Below are 12,374 nucleotides of genomic sequence, written 5' to 3'. Positions count from 1 at the left end.
ACATGTAGCTGGACGATGCAGGAATCCAGAAAACCAGGGCAAAGTCATCCAGAAGCTAATTAAGTCTCTGAAAAAAACCAAAGATGCCAGCCAGATTAGTCCAGGTGAGCTAGCGACCAAAAATGTAGTCTGTAATGCCAAGAGAAGTGCAGTGCATATAGTGAGATCCAGAAATATTCCCCCAGGCTTAATAGGGCCCCCATCCATTGAGCCAGTGAGAGTTAACGGACATTTGTGTGATGCTCTGTTAGACAGTGGGTCTCAGGTGATGGGTCATGTCTTCTCTCTTGATGAGTGGGACGTGGGATTAGCTAAGGGTGTGGAGCACAGCATAAGGCTTGCAGATGACAGACCCTTTCGTGGACGGTCTCGACGTCTTGCCCCAGCTGACATTGATGATGTCAGATGACACATCCAAGAGCTTTTAGCTGCAGGCATCATCAAAGAGTCAAGGAGTCCCCATGCATCACCAATAGTGATCGCTAGGAAAAAGAGTGGAAAAGTATGCATGTGCATTGATTATAGCACCCTCAATCGACGAACAATTCCAGATCATTATACCACTCCTCGGATCAACGACGCTCTAGACTGCCTGTCTGGGAGTCGCTTGTTCACCGTGCTGAATTTAAGGAGTGGTTACTATCAGATCCCAATGAAAGAAGAAGACAAAGAAAAGACTGCTTTTATCTGCCCACTAGGGTTTTATCAGTTTGAGAGGATGCCACAAGGCATCACTGGGGCTCCAGCAACCTTTCAGAGGTTAATGGAGAAAGCAGTTGGTGACATGAACCTCCTCCAGGTACTGGTCTATCTGGATGATCTGATTGTCTTTGGGCGGACATTGGAGGAACATGAGGAGAGGCTATTTAAAGTCCTGGACAGACTGCGTGAGGTTGGACTCAAGATCTCCATTGACAAATGTCACTTTTGCCAACCAAGTGTTCAATTTGTCGGGCACATAGTCTCAGCAGAAGGCGTTGCAACTGATCCTACCAAGATCGAGGCCGTCACCACCTGGCCTCAGCCCACAGACTTGAAGTCCTTGAGGTCGTTTCTTGGATTTTGCGGTTATTACTGTAGATTCATAGCCAACTACTCCTCCATTGTCAGACCACTCACAGATCTAACCAAAGGCTATACTCCAACAGAGCATGGTAAAAAAAAAAAATAGTAAAGACCAGAAAACTTAACTGAAAGAGTCTGAGCCATTTGGGGAGAGGTGGGACCAAGAGTGCACTGATGCGTGCCACAAAATCATCCATTGCCTCACCCAGGCTCCAGTGTTGGTATTTGCTGATCCTAACAAGCCATACGTTCTGCACGTTGATGCCTGTCTGTCAGGCTTAGGCGCAGTTCTTTACCTGGAATATCCTGAGGGATTAAGGCCAGTAGCTTTTGCTCATAGAAAGTTGACCGTGTCTGAGAAAAACTATCCCATACACCAACTGGAGTTTCTGTCTCTAAAATGGGCAGTCATGGACAAGTTTCATGACTACTTATGCGGAGCTAGATTCACTCTATGGACTGACAACAATCCACTCACTTATGTGCTTACTACAGCGAAGCTTAATGCCACTGGACATCACTGGCTAGCCTCTTTGTCCACATATGACTTTGACATTCTTTACAGACCAGGCCGACACAACATTGATGCAGATTTGCTGTCAAGACAAGAGACAGAGAAATGGGAGACTTTACCGTCAGCAGGGGTTCAGTCTATCTGTAAGCGTGCTGTGTTGCAGAACTCAACAGCTACATCACCCAGGTATTTAGAGCAGCTAGGAGCTACTTCTCAGAGTATCCCAGATATCTTTGCTTTCCCCACTCAGTTAGATGTGTGTTCGTTAGGTCAGTTTTCCCGCCCAGAACTGATAGATGCTCAAGCTAATGATGTAGTAATTGCACCTGCAATTCAGGCTTTGAAGCAGGGATGGTGGTCTCAGGAAGTTGTAGCTAACACAGAGTTAGCATTGATTAAGAAAGAGATTGGAAAACTAGTGATGAAGGATGGGTTACTCCATCGCCTTAGCAAAAAGCAGTCAGGCGAAGAGGTTGCACTGCTAGTTCTTCCTGAGGTGTTTAGAGGTGTTGTGTTGAAATCCATGCATGATGATTTTGAGCACTTAGGGGTAGAACGAACTCTTGACCTACTCAGAACCAGGTTCTATTGGCCCAAGATGGCAGTTGACATAGAACAGTACATAAAGAGCTGTGGCGAGTGCATCGCACATAAAACTCAAGGTCAGAGAGCTGCCCCGCTACACCAGTGTTGGTGCTCACATGGGGCACCAAAATGTTGGGGCTCGTAAAGGGGGGAGAGGATTGGCGATATCTTAAATTAAACTATGAAGAAAATAAGCAATTATTAAATAAGATTATTACAATATAATCTATTAACGGGGCACCACCCTGGAATCAGGGAACAGACAATCCTCTCGACCTCAAAGGTGAACAGGGTAAGCAAATTGTCGAATTTGCCTGGCCAAATTCAACAGCTATTGAATCAATTAAAATTAAACAATTAATTATTATTAACTATCAGGTCTATTCAGTCTCAATCAAATAGAAGGTGTGATTCTGAGCACTGACCCAATCAAATCAGCAATCAAAGTTCAATCCACACACAATAAAACCAGGAGTCAAATTGTTGCAAAATATAACACATTCATTATCACAATATTAATTTTACAATTAACACAGCAATAATCAACAGGTATATCTTCACAATTACGGACTATTATCTAACATCTACTTCTATCAAGGGTGTGTGTGTGTGTGTGTGTGTAAGAGAGAGAGAGCGAGCGAGAGAGAGGGAGGGTGCGCGTGCACACCCGAGCGGGTCAGGGTAACTGACCCAAAATGGCGGACTAGGACGAATAGAGCCAAAATGGCTTTCTTGACTTCCGCTGAGTAGGAAAAGGGGGGGCAGGGAGGCTGCAGAGTCCTAGTCACGTGTGTGGAGGTGTGAAAAGTGGGAGCAGAGTGGGGGAGGAAAGGAAAGATCTAACCTTGCTGTAGATTCAGATTAAATGGCGCCGACAAAGAGAGAGCGCTCCCGCTCGCCGTGTGCGCGCGTACAGGTTTCGACCGAGTCTGGTACGTGCGCTTCCACAGACGAGGTTACAGCTCTTTCGACTTCGTAGACGGCCACCAATCATGAACTCAGCTCGGTTGTGGAAACCAAACAGTGATAACTCTTGATGATCAGACGCTGAGGGCACGGCGGCCCGTCTGATACAACAAAGTTAACGCAGCACAACTACACAGTGACAGTGATACAATGATGAGAGCTCGGCGGCTCGTTCACTTGCAGCGTTTACTGTTACACTCTTAACGACGATCTCTGACCAGACCCATTAATGCCTTACGATCGTTGCTCCGCTCCGATGCGGAGATGGAGATGGCGCTTGCAGAGGGCTTTCCTTGGCTCGGAAAGGCACCTCCGCGGTCGACCGGGTCGGGGAATTGTCCTGAGCAACATGTCCTGACAAAACTTGCGTGCTTCTGCAAGGTAGAGGAGATCAGTGGGAGAGAGAGGAACGAAGGGAGACATGTGGTAGTTGCTCCCTTTCGGCAGACGCTACTTGGTGAAGTTAGCGTACATGGGGAAAAGCGAAACTTTTCGGCAGTACGTCTGGTTTTATAGGTCTACTGCTGATGATGACGTAGCGGGGACCCCCTGGGCTCTCAGCCAATGAGTAGTGGTTTTCCCCCTTTGAAGAGGATTGCCACACCTCAACCTGGTGGCTGGCGGGAAAGTTTTTATTGGTCTTTGTCCTGTCCCATCTCCACGTGGAACAGAGGGGGGAAGAAAATGACATTTGTCAGCACATGGGCTCTGAATCCCAACACCAGATAGCGAGCAACGGACCCATGGGTTTGGTCTGTATAGATTTTCTATCAGTAGAACCAGACTGAAAAGGCATAGGTATTGTGTTGTGGTCACAGATCATTTTACTCGTTATGCCCAAGCCTTTCCAGCTAGGAATCAAAAAGCTCCCACTGTAACTAAGTTCCTAGTGGAGAAGTTTTTTGTTCATTATGGTCTGCCAGCTAGAATCCACTCCGATCAAGGGAGGGATTTCGAAAGTCGGTTAATAAGAGAGATGCTAAAAGTGATGGGAATACGGAAATCACGGACAACCCCGTATCACCCTCAAGGTGACCCCCAGCCAGAGAGGTTTAATCGAACGCTTCTCTCTATGTTAGGCACCCTTAGTCAGGAGAAGAAAAGACAGTGGAGTCAGCACATCCCATACTTGGTGCATGCTTACAATAGAACCAAATGTGATGCCACGGGATTCTCCCCGTATTTTCTAATGTTTGGCAGAGAAGCCAGGCTTCCAATAGATGTCTGTTTTGGCACTACACCTGATGGAAGTGATGTAGGCCATCACCTTAGGTATGTGGCCAAGCTGAAAGTAGACCTGCAACAAGCCTTTCAATTAGCCACTGCTGCAGCTGACAAGACACATCAGAGAAACAAAAGGTCCCATGATAAAAGAGTTGTCCTTCAGACACTGGAACCAGGAGACAGAGTGTTACTCAAAAATCTTGGGCTCAAAGGGAAACCCAAACTTCAGAGCCATTGGAGTGCTGTCCCCTATGAAGTTTTGGAGAAACTACCAAATTTACCAGTGTACAAAATAAGACCAGAGAATGGACAAGGCAGCATAAAAACATTCCACAGAGATCATCTCCTTCCTATTGGACAGCTGGTGAGGATGCCAAAGGTGAAGGATGAGAGCAACTTACCTAAAAAAACCTAAGACAAGAGCAGACACGCAGAAAAGACAACAAAAAATGTTGCAGCCCTCCATCCATGAACAGGAAGACACTGATTCGTCAAGCGATTCTTCATTTGAGTGTCGTGTCCGAAGACCCCACAGAACGTACAAAACGTACCTGGATAGACTCCTACAGAAGAGAGCCATGAGAAATGTTCCTGATTCTGAGGAAGAAGAGCCTGCATCTGTCAGGGAGGAGTATGTAGATGAGGAAAGAAACAGTCAGGAGGAGGAGGAGGATCAAGAACAGGGCTCAGATGCTGAGAAGGAGACAGGTCCTGAATCAGAGACAGACAGTGAAGGAGAGCCAGTTAGAGGTCCAGGTGTAAGAGATATTCCAGAGCCACAAGCTAGGCCAAAAAGACGAATGAAGCCAGTTGTTAGACCCACTTACAATGGGCCAGGTAAGGCTAGAGTTCAACCATAGTACATAGAGGTATTGTAATCAAAATAGGCAAATAGGTTTGCCTGATCACAGATGATACGTTCTTTCTTTAAAATGAAACACAGGGTTTCGAGTGAATGAGGGCATTCACACATTTAGAAGGGGGAGGATGTAGCTCAGTGAAAAAAATGTAAAAGGGACTGGGGTTTATGAATGTTATTGTTTTTTATTCTTTGTTGTGTCATGTGTTATGTTGACAAATTTGTGTTTTGTACAGTTAGTAACTTTTTGTTTACAACACACACAACTAAAAACACTTTCTATGTTTATAGTTAGAAGAATGCTGTTTTCTCTTTTTCGTTAAATGCCTGTTGTGCACTGAAGTGTCCAGCAGGGGGCGGTGACTGGTCTGGTGAAGTGGCAACAGGTAAAGAAGAGAGGGAAAGCGAGGAACGAGCCGGAAAAAAAAGAGAGACGGACAGAAGCAAAGAGCCGAGCAGAGACTGTAAGAGTTTGTGTTGGTTAAGGTGCGCTGGACACATAAAAGAGGAAGTTCGACTGTCTGACGTCTAGGAGACGGACTCTGTGTGTGTGCAACGTAAGGTGCTGTGTCATCAGTCTGACGATCAGAGAGGAGCCTTTTGCAGTTAGCCTGGTTAGCCTAGCCAGGCATTCGACGCATCAGGTGTAGAGTGTGTACTCGTCCGGCTTGGACCACAAGGGGAGAAGTGAGCGCCACGCGGGAGAGGTCCTGTTGCTGTCTTCTGACGGAAGGAAAGGATATCTTTGTTGACGGTTTGGACGGCTTTTCCGAGGAGTGTTTCATATTCAAGTGGAGTGAGGAGCTGAAGATTGGAGACCCCCGACCCTCGCCAGACATTCAGGCCTGAACTTTATTTACTTTTGGTTTTATATCCGTATTGCTGGCTTTAGGTAAATTTATTTGGTAAGTGGGCCCACATATAGCCTATTGTGATTTTATTTGGTGATTGCCTAATTTGTTGGTTTAATTTATTTTCATTTTATCTTATTTCTTCAAACATTTATTTTTATATAAATACTTCGTATTTTACTCATTTGCTTGTTGAGAGTTTACTTAAATTTAAAAGAACCCAGGGCTCCCAGTGGATATATTTTTATGAGTGAGTAGTTTAGCAGCCAGTGGAAAGGGGGACATTAACAAGAAATACAAAGAGTTTTTTCTCGTTATATATATTTCAGGTTTCCCCAACATGGTGCAAATGGAGGCGACTGATATTCTCAAACTCAGGGTCATACTTGATGATGTGAACGCCGAGAGGCTTATTTTGCCCACAGGTCCTGAAACTGTAAATGCCCTCATATTGGAAGTGAAGGATAAATTGAATCTGGCCTAGGACTTTTGCCTTCAGTTTCAAGACCCAGAATTTGACAATGCCCTCTGCAATTTGGTTAACATTGAGGACCTACCATCTAAGGCAACCATTAAGATACTTAGGATTACTGAATCAGATCTGAGTTCAACGAGCACAGATGACACTTTGTTGTTGTCTGATAACACAGAATCACCAGAGCGACTTTGCAGATGGCCAGACATCTTTGTTGTTCCAAATTTCTCCTATGAGGTGGAGTATACTCTTAGAGAGCGCAACTCTGCCAATATGAGAGATGGATCAACTGTCAGGTTAACCAGGGATCAAAAGCACAACATATTGGATGTAATGGCTGCTGAAATATACAAGCATAAAGCATATCCTAGTACCAAACAGATTGGCTTGGCTGCAGGGGCTCTGGTGAGCAAACACCCCTGTTTGAGAGAAAATGGGTCTAAAAGAGGTTATGAGGGCTGGCAGAACAGTTTGCGCTTCAAGATGGGCAATTACAGGACCAAACTAAGTCGAGCTGGCATAAAGGATGTGGCTGTGAATGCAGGAAAACGTAGCAGGACCAATCCAGAGGGTGCAGCGTCCAGGGCCAACATCAAAAGACCCAGAAGAGGGGAAGTTAACTTCCTCCCCAACTATCCCCATGGAGAAACAAGGCAGACACTTGAGACCCAAAGACTTGCAATGGTTGAGCAGTTCAAGAGGACATCAGTGGAAAGAGACATGATATTAATTCATCAGCATATGCAACATACGTTTGCACTCAGGCGTGAAGAAGTCGTGAATTTAGCTCCTCCAGTTGCTGAATAGAGAGATGGCCAGCTCTGTTTTGTGAAGCACAAGTGAGTAAGAATTTACAAACAATATTTAAAAATATGCATATATCACGAAAGTCAACTTTAGGTTTTGAGTAGTTTTACTTGGAATGTCCAGCCCAGTTCTACAATATTGCATTTCATTTGTTGTTGTTTTTCCTTGTCTGTATACAACATCCATTGTCCACCCATCCTGAAGGGATCCCTCCTCTGTTGCTCATTCTGAGGCTTCTCCTGTATTTTCTTGTTTTTCCTCAGTTGATGTGAGGGTCAAAGGGCAGAGGATGTTGATATGATGCTGTGTAAATTCCTTTGAGTCAAACTGTTTTTAAAATGAGCTATACATATAAAATTCTTTGTCTTTTGTTTTTCTTTCAGCTCTATAGCGAATTCCACAGGATTACAAATCTAAATCTGCCATCTACATTCTATGCTTCAGTTGACTAGTACACACCCCAGCTGCTCCAGCTCTACAAAAAGAGGAGGACTGGCAGCTTTGGCCAAGATGGAAGCAATTCTGATGGCATTTGAGGAGCAGTTGTTTTTTTTGTTTTTTTTTAACTTCATGCATTACGTTGTTGAATTTGAACAGTGAACACAAACATCCCCTATGCATACGTTGTCTTTGTGCAACAGGACAAAAATGATTTCTGTGCAGCTCGAACAGCAGCTCTGGCCGGCCTACCACACTACCTGAAGGAGGATTCATCAGAAGTCTTCAGAACGTGCAAGGTATTTGTGTATTTGTATTTGGTTTAAATCAGGTGTCATCATTCAGATGAATTGAACAGATTGTCCACCGAATCTGCAGCAGAATTTGAAAGTTTGTAAAATAACTGAGCATCTGCTAGTTTTTACACTTTTTGCTCAATTCTGATTTATTGTTCAGATTTTTTTTTTAAGCTGTGGACATTATATTTTGAATTTGGCTGATATCCGATTCCAGAAGACACAGACTCTTCCCTCATGGTGGAATTAAATTACATGAACAAGTACTCTTGACATAAGGTAACACTGTGTAGCGCTTGTAGACATTTGAAAAGGTGACACTCATCTTACTCTCGAGATAAATATAATTAAGGTGGATAGATTGGACCTGGACAAGGTTTTGAAAGACAAAAACAGTATTTATTGACAGTATCGGTAATATGTAAATCTACGAAAATAACACCATTCAGTGCCTCCTGAATCTCTTTTTGTGTAGAGAAGTGAATAATCAAACCTAGGATTTATAAATAAAAATGAAGACAGACTGTGTTTAGTCAGTCTTCACTGTTTTTTGTCGATGTCCATCTACCAGGGTAGTGTGACTTTCTTTAATCTTATCTGAGTGAAGAGATGATTGTCCTCCTTAAGATGAACAGTGAAGACAACACCTTCCACACTTGGAGGCCTGTATCATGCTTTCCGGGCTGCTGATTCTGGCAATCTTCAGAATCCATTCTTTAAAAAACTAACCTGCATTGTGAGATTTTGCTTGTCACTATAAGAGACCCAAAAGGTGATGCTTATCATCAAAATAAAAAATAAACGCACTCATGAATGTGGGAGTCCACTAAAAAACAAAACTTCAAACAGAATAATGATTTGTCAACTTTACAGAAATATTACTGAACTTGTTTGCATTGGTGTATGCACTGCATTTGAAGTATCCGGAGCAGCTCAGTGTAGGGCTGAACGATCTTAGGAGAAGATCTAATTGCGATTTTTCTGGCAGATATTGCGATTTTGATTTTCTTCACGATTTTCTTCAAATCAAGCTTCAGTGCAATATTCACCATGTACAGTAACATTTACAAACATGACAGAAAATTACATCATAGCATTAAAACATGAAATGCCATTACTCTAATGCAAGAATGAAAACTAAAGTTAAGAATTGATTTCAAATGTATTTATTGACAAGAAACATGCATGTACATTCTATGAAGTCCTTGACCAACGGCAGTTATTACAAATGAAACTAAAAAGAGCCCTCTTTGGCTGTTAACTTAAAGTAGTGCAAAAAAAATCCTTAATTGTGTTAAGTTAAAAAAGTTAAATAAAATACAAAACAATTCCCCCCCAAAAAAGAACTAAATTCAACAATTACCAAATGATCTTGCCCAAGAGCCTTATACTCAAGTAGGTATAGGTCAAGGTCAGTCTTTTATGGCTCAAGGGAGCTAGCTTATCAACATCTGTAGCAGCAGTGGAAGTACTTTATTCAACCCTACATTAAGAAACCTGGACTATCTTTTTACAGTAAATGAAACTGAAAAGTAATGGTAATTAAATAAAACTTACTAAAATAAAATGACCCTACCTCTTCCCTTCTGAAAAATGTCAGACATTACAATAGGTGGGTTATTCATTTATGGCTCAGCAGCAACCAAATATTGCAAATCTATTCTGTAAACAATATAGCAAAAATAGCAAATATCTTTTTTTAAACAAAAGGCTGACACCACAAGTCAGGGTGAAGTGCAGAACAAACAAAATCTCAAAAGTACTAAATCAACAATAATACTTGCTTTCCTGACATCTCTACGTCACTCTTTACAGATTTTTTGTCAAGAAAACCAGCATGTCAACCTTCGATGGTTTTAGACATGAGCGCTGACATGTGACAACATTGCCACTGGCACTAAACAATCTCTCTGATGGCGAACTGGTAGCTGGTATGCATAGGAATTTAAGAGCCACTTTGCTCAGCCATGGAAAGTTAACATTGTGCACTCTCCACCAGGCCAGTGGATCTTCCTCTCCATCAATAGTAGGAGTCATCAGGTAGTTGCCCAGTTCAGCTTTCATGGCATCCTCCAACTGCATAGTGGAAGAAGGAGGGACAGCCTTACTCTTGAAGAAGCTGCCCAATGTCCACTTCCCCTTCCCTGTGGTGGATGGTTCTGCCTCTGCTGCACCCTTGGGCATGGAATCTGTGGTGCTGACACGAGCCCTCTTTTCCTGCAAAACACAGAGATAAGAGCTGTCAAAGTTTTGCAGTCTGATTTGATTTAGAGCAATTGGGCATTCTATGTAAACATTAAAAAATGTAATATGTAAATATCACTTGGATTTGATGTGGCATTTTGTATTATCAAACTACACAAAGAAACAGGATAAGTTACCTTTTGTGCCACCTGTTCCATTTCAATCTTCACTCTCTTTGATGTCTGGGACATTCTCTGCACTTATGTAGTCAGTCTTGAATCTAGGATCAAGGAAAGAAGTAATGTCCAGTAGCTCCTGTGTGGCTGGGTCGCTGTATTTATCTTCAATGTAGCCAAGGGCTCTTGATTTGATTTTCTTGGTAAGATCTGTGTCCTTGTCACTTTCAGTCAGGGTTGATGTTCTCAGGAGATGGAGAACTGGCTACAGGTATGACACACTTACATAGGCTTCACCGGACAGGGCATCTGTAAACTCCTGAAGAGGAGCAAGGGCATTGTTTATCGATTCAAGGACATCTGTGTCGTGCCAAGTGGGGACCAAGTGACGTGTCTTCTTGTCTTCAGACAGGACCTGAGACAACACCTTGCTCTGCTCCAACACCCTCCCGATCATTTTTTGCCTTGAGACCCATCTCGTCGGACATTCTGTTATCAGTGAGTGCTCTGGTACATTTAATTCTTGCTGTGCCTTTTTCAGTGCTGTTTTCTTTTTCCAGCTATGAGAGAAGACACCAACCATCTGTTTGCAAAGTTCTGTTGCCCGTTGAACTCTTGCATCATCTTTAACAGCATTTTCTGGACAAAAAAAGAACAAACATTAAATGAGAATTACAGGCTGAAAATGTAAGGATAATAATGGTAAACTTTTGCAAGGCAGATTTTCTAGCAAGAGAACAAATTAAAACCAAGTCATTATAGACAACAGTAAGGAAATAAATGATCAAATCAATTGTAGATGACAAATACTTTTATGTACACAGTATTCATCATCTACTCTTGATGATAAATAATCTGTTATTATAATATTATTCAAAGTAGGTATTTGTAAGGGCTTCAAAGAAAAACATTAAGAGAAAAGCTATATGGACTATACTGAAAACACGCACACATCATATTAAACCCGTATGAATGGATAAATTAAACAAACACACACTCTTACACTTACCAATTGCAAGATACATCCTGTGTCCAAAACATTGAAGTCTGGTCCAGTGATTAAGTTCCATAGCTTTGATGACGTTTGCTGCATTATCCGTTGTGATGCACGTCTGGTCCTCTTCTTTCAGATCCCAGTTTGACAGACACTCTCGCAATCCCAGGGCAATATTCTATCCGGTGTGGTCAGTGGGAAAGTATGCTGTCTGCAGGCAGCGACTTTTCAACTCAAAGTTTTGTAGTTGTGCCATAATACTCCACATTTTTCAGCTCTGTTGCCACTTTTTCTTTACACTCCGCGTACAGCTGTGGGATGGTAACCTGGTTGAAGAGGTGCGAGAGGGAATCACACATCTTCTGTCCAGCATGCAGAGGAGGTTTTTGAATCCATCTTTGGTGACAGTGTTAACAGACACCATGTCCTTCGCAATATAGTGTGTTATGGCAGTTTTTATTTCCGGGTGTCTTCTGCTGCTCTTATCATACGGAGTTACACTGGTAAAAGATGCTGTAATTGTAGTCTGTTTGCTACTATGGGCCTGAGTAGTATCTTCACCAGACTTTTTCACCGGACTTTTTTGTCATGCACTCGTCACGCAAATGCCTGTGGTGATTTTTCAAGTGCCGGTATAAATTGGTTGTGTTTCCGCTGGATGTTGCAACTTAAGCGTGGCAGCTTTTGCACAGTACCTGTTTCTGGTGCATGTCTGCAGCCTCAAACCCGAGGGACCGACGTACTGTTTTACTGTTTTTCTTGGGGATTAAATCCCCTAACGCCGCTTCCGGTCCAGCTGAAGCCATTTCAGAAATTAAGGAGCAGGTGGAGCAGGTTATACTGATTGGTTAGCGTGACCTGTCCACGAGCAGCATGCCGCTTCTGATTGGTGAGCTTGGCAGGATGGTAAGGAGACGGCATGTATGTGTAAAATAGTTGA

At 42.9% G+C, this 12,374-nt stretch overlaps 1 pseudogene across 1 annotated transcript; it reads right to left on the bottom strand.

The window, feature by feature from the left end:
- Window positions 1-9,153: 9,153 nt before the first annotated feature.
- LOC147258419 (E3 SUMO-protein ligase ZBED1-like) lies at window positions 9,154-12,159 on the bottom strand (annotated as a pseudogene). The gene is made up of 3 exons (XR_015116949.1): window positions 11,450-12,159; window positions 10,462-11,079; window positions 9,154-10,297 (listed from the first exon to the last, which is right to left on the bottom strand). The product of XR_015116949.1 is annotated as an E3 SUMO-protein ligase ZBED1-like (transcript).
- Window positions 12,160-12,374: the final 215 nt, after the last annotated feature.

Source organism: Aulostomus chinensis, chromosome 7 (genome assembly GCF_037954235.1).
Source record: "Aulostomus chinensis isolate RoL2024-O1b breed Wild chromosome 7, RoL_Achi_v1.0, whole genome shotgun sequence".
NCBI lineage: Eukaryota > Metazoa > Chordata > Actinopteri > Syngnathiformes > Aulostomidae > Aulostomus > Aulostomus chinensis.
The sequence above is the reverse complement of the archived record's forward strand: the minus strand, read 5'-3'. Positions and strand labels throughout refer to the sequence as shown.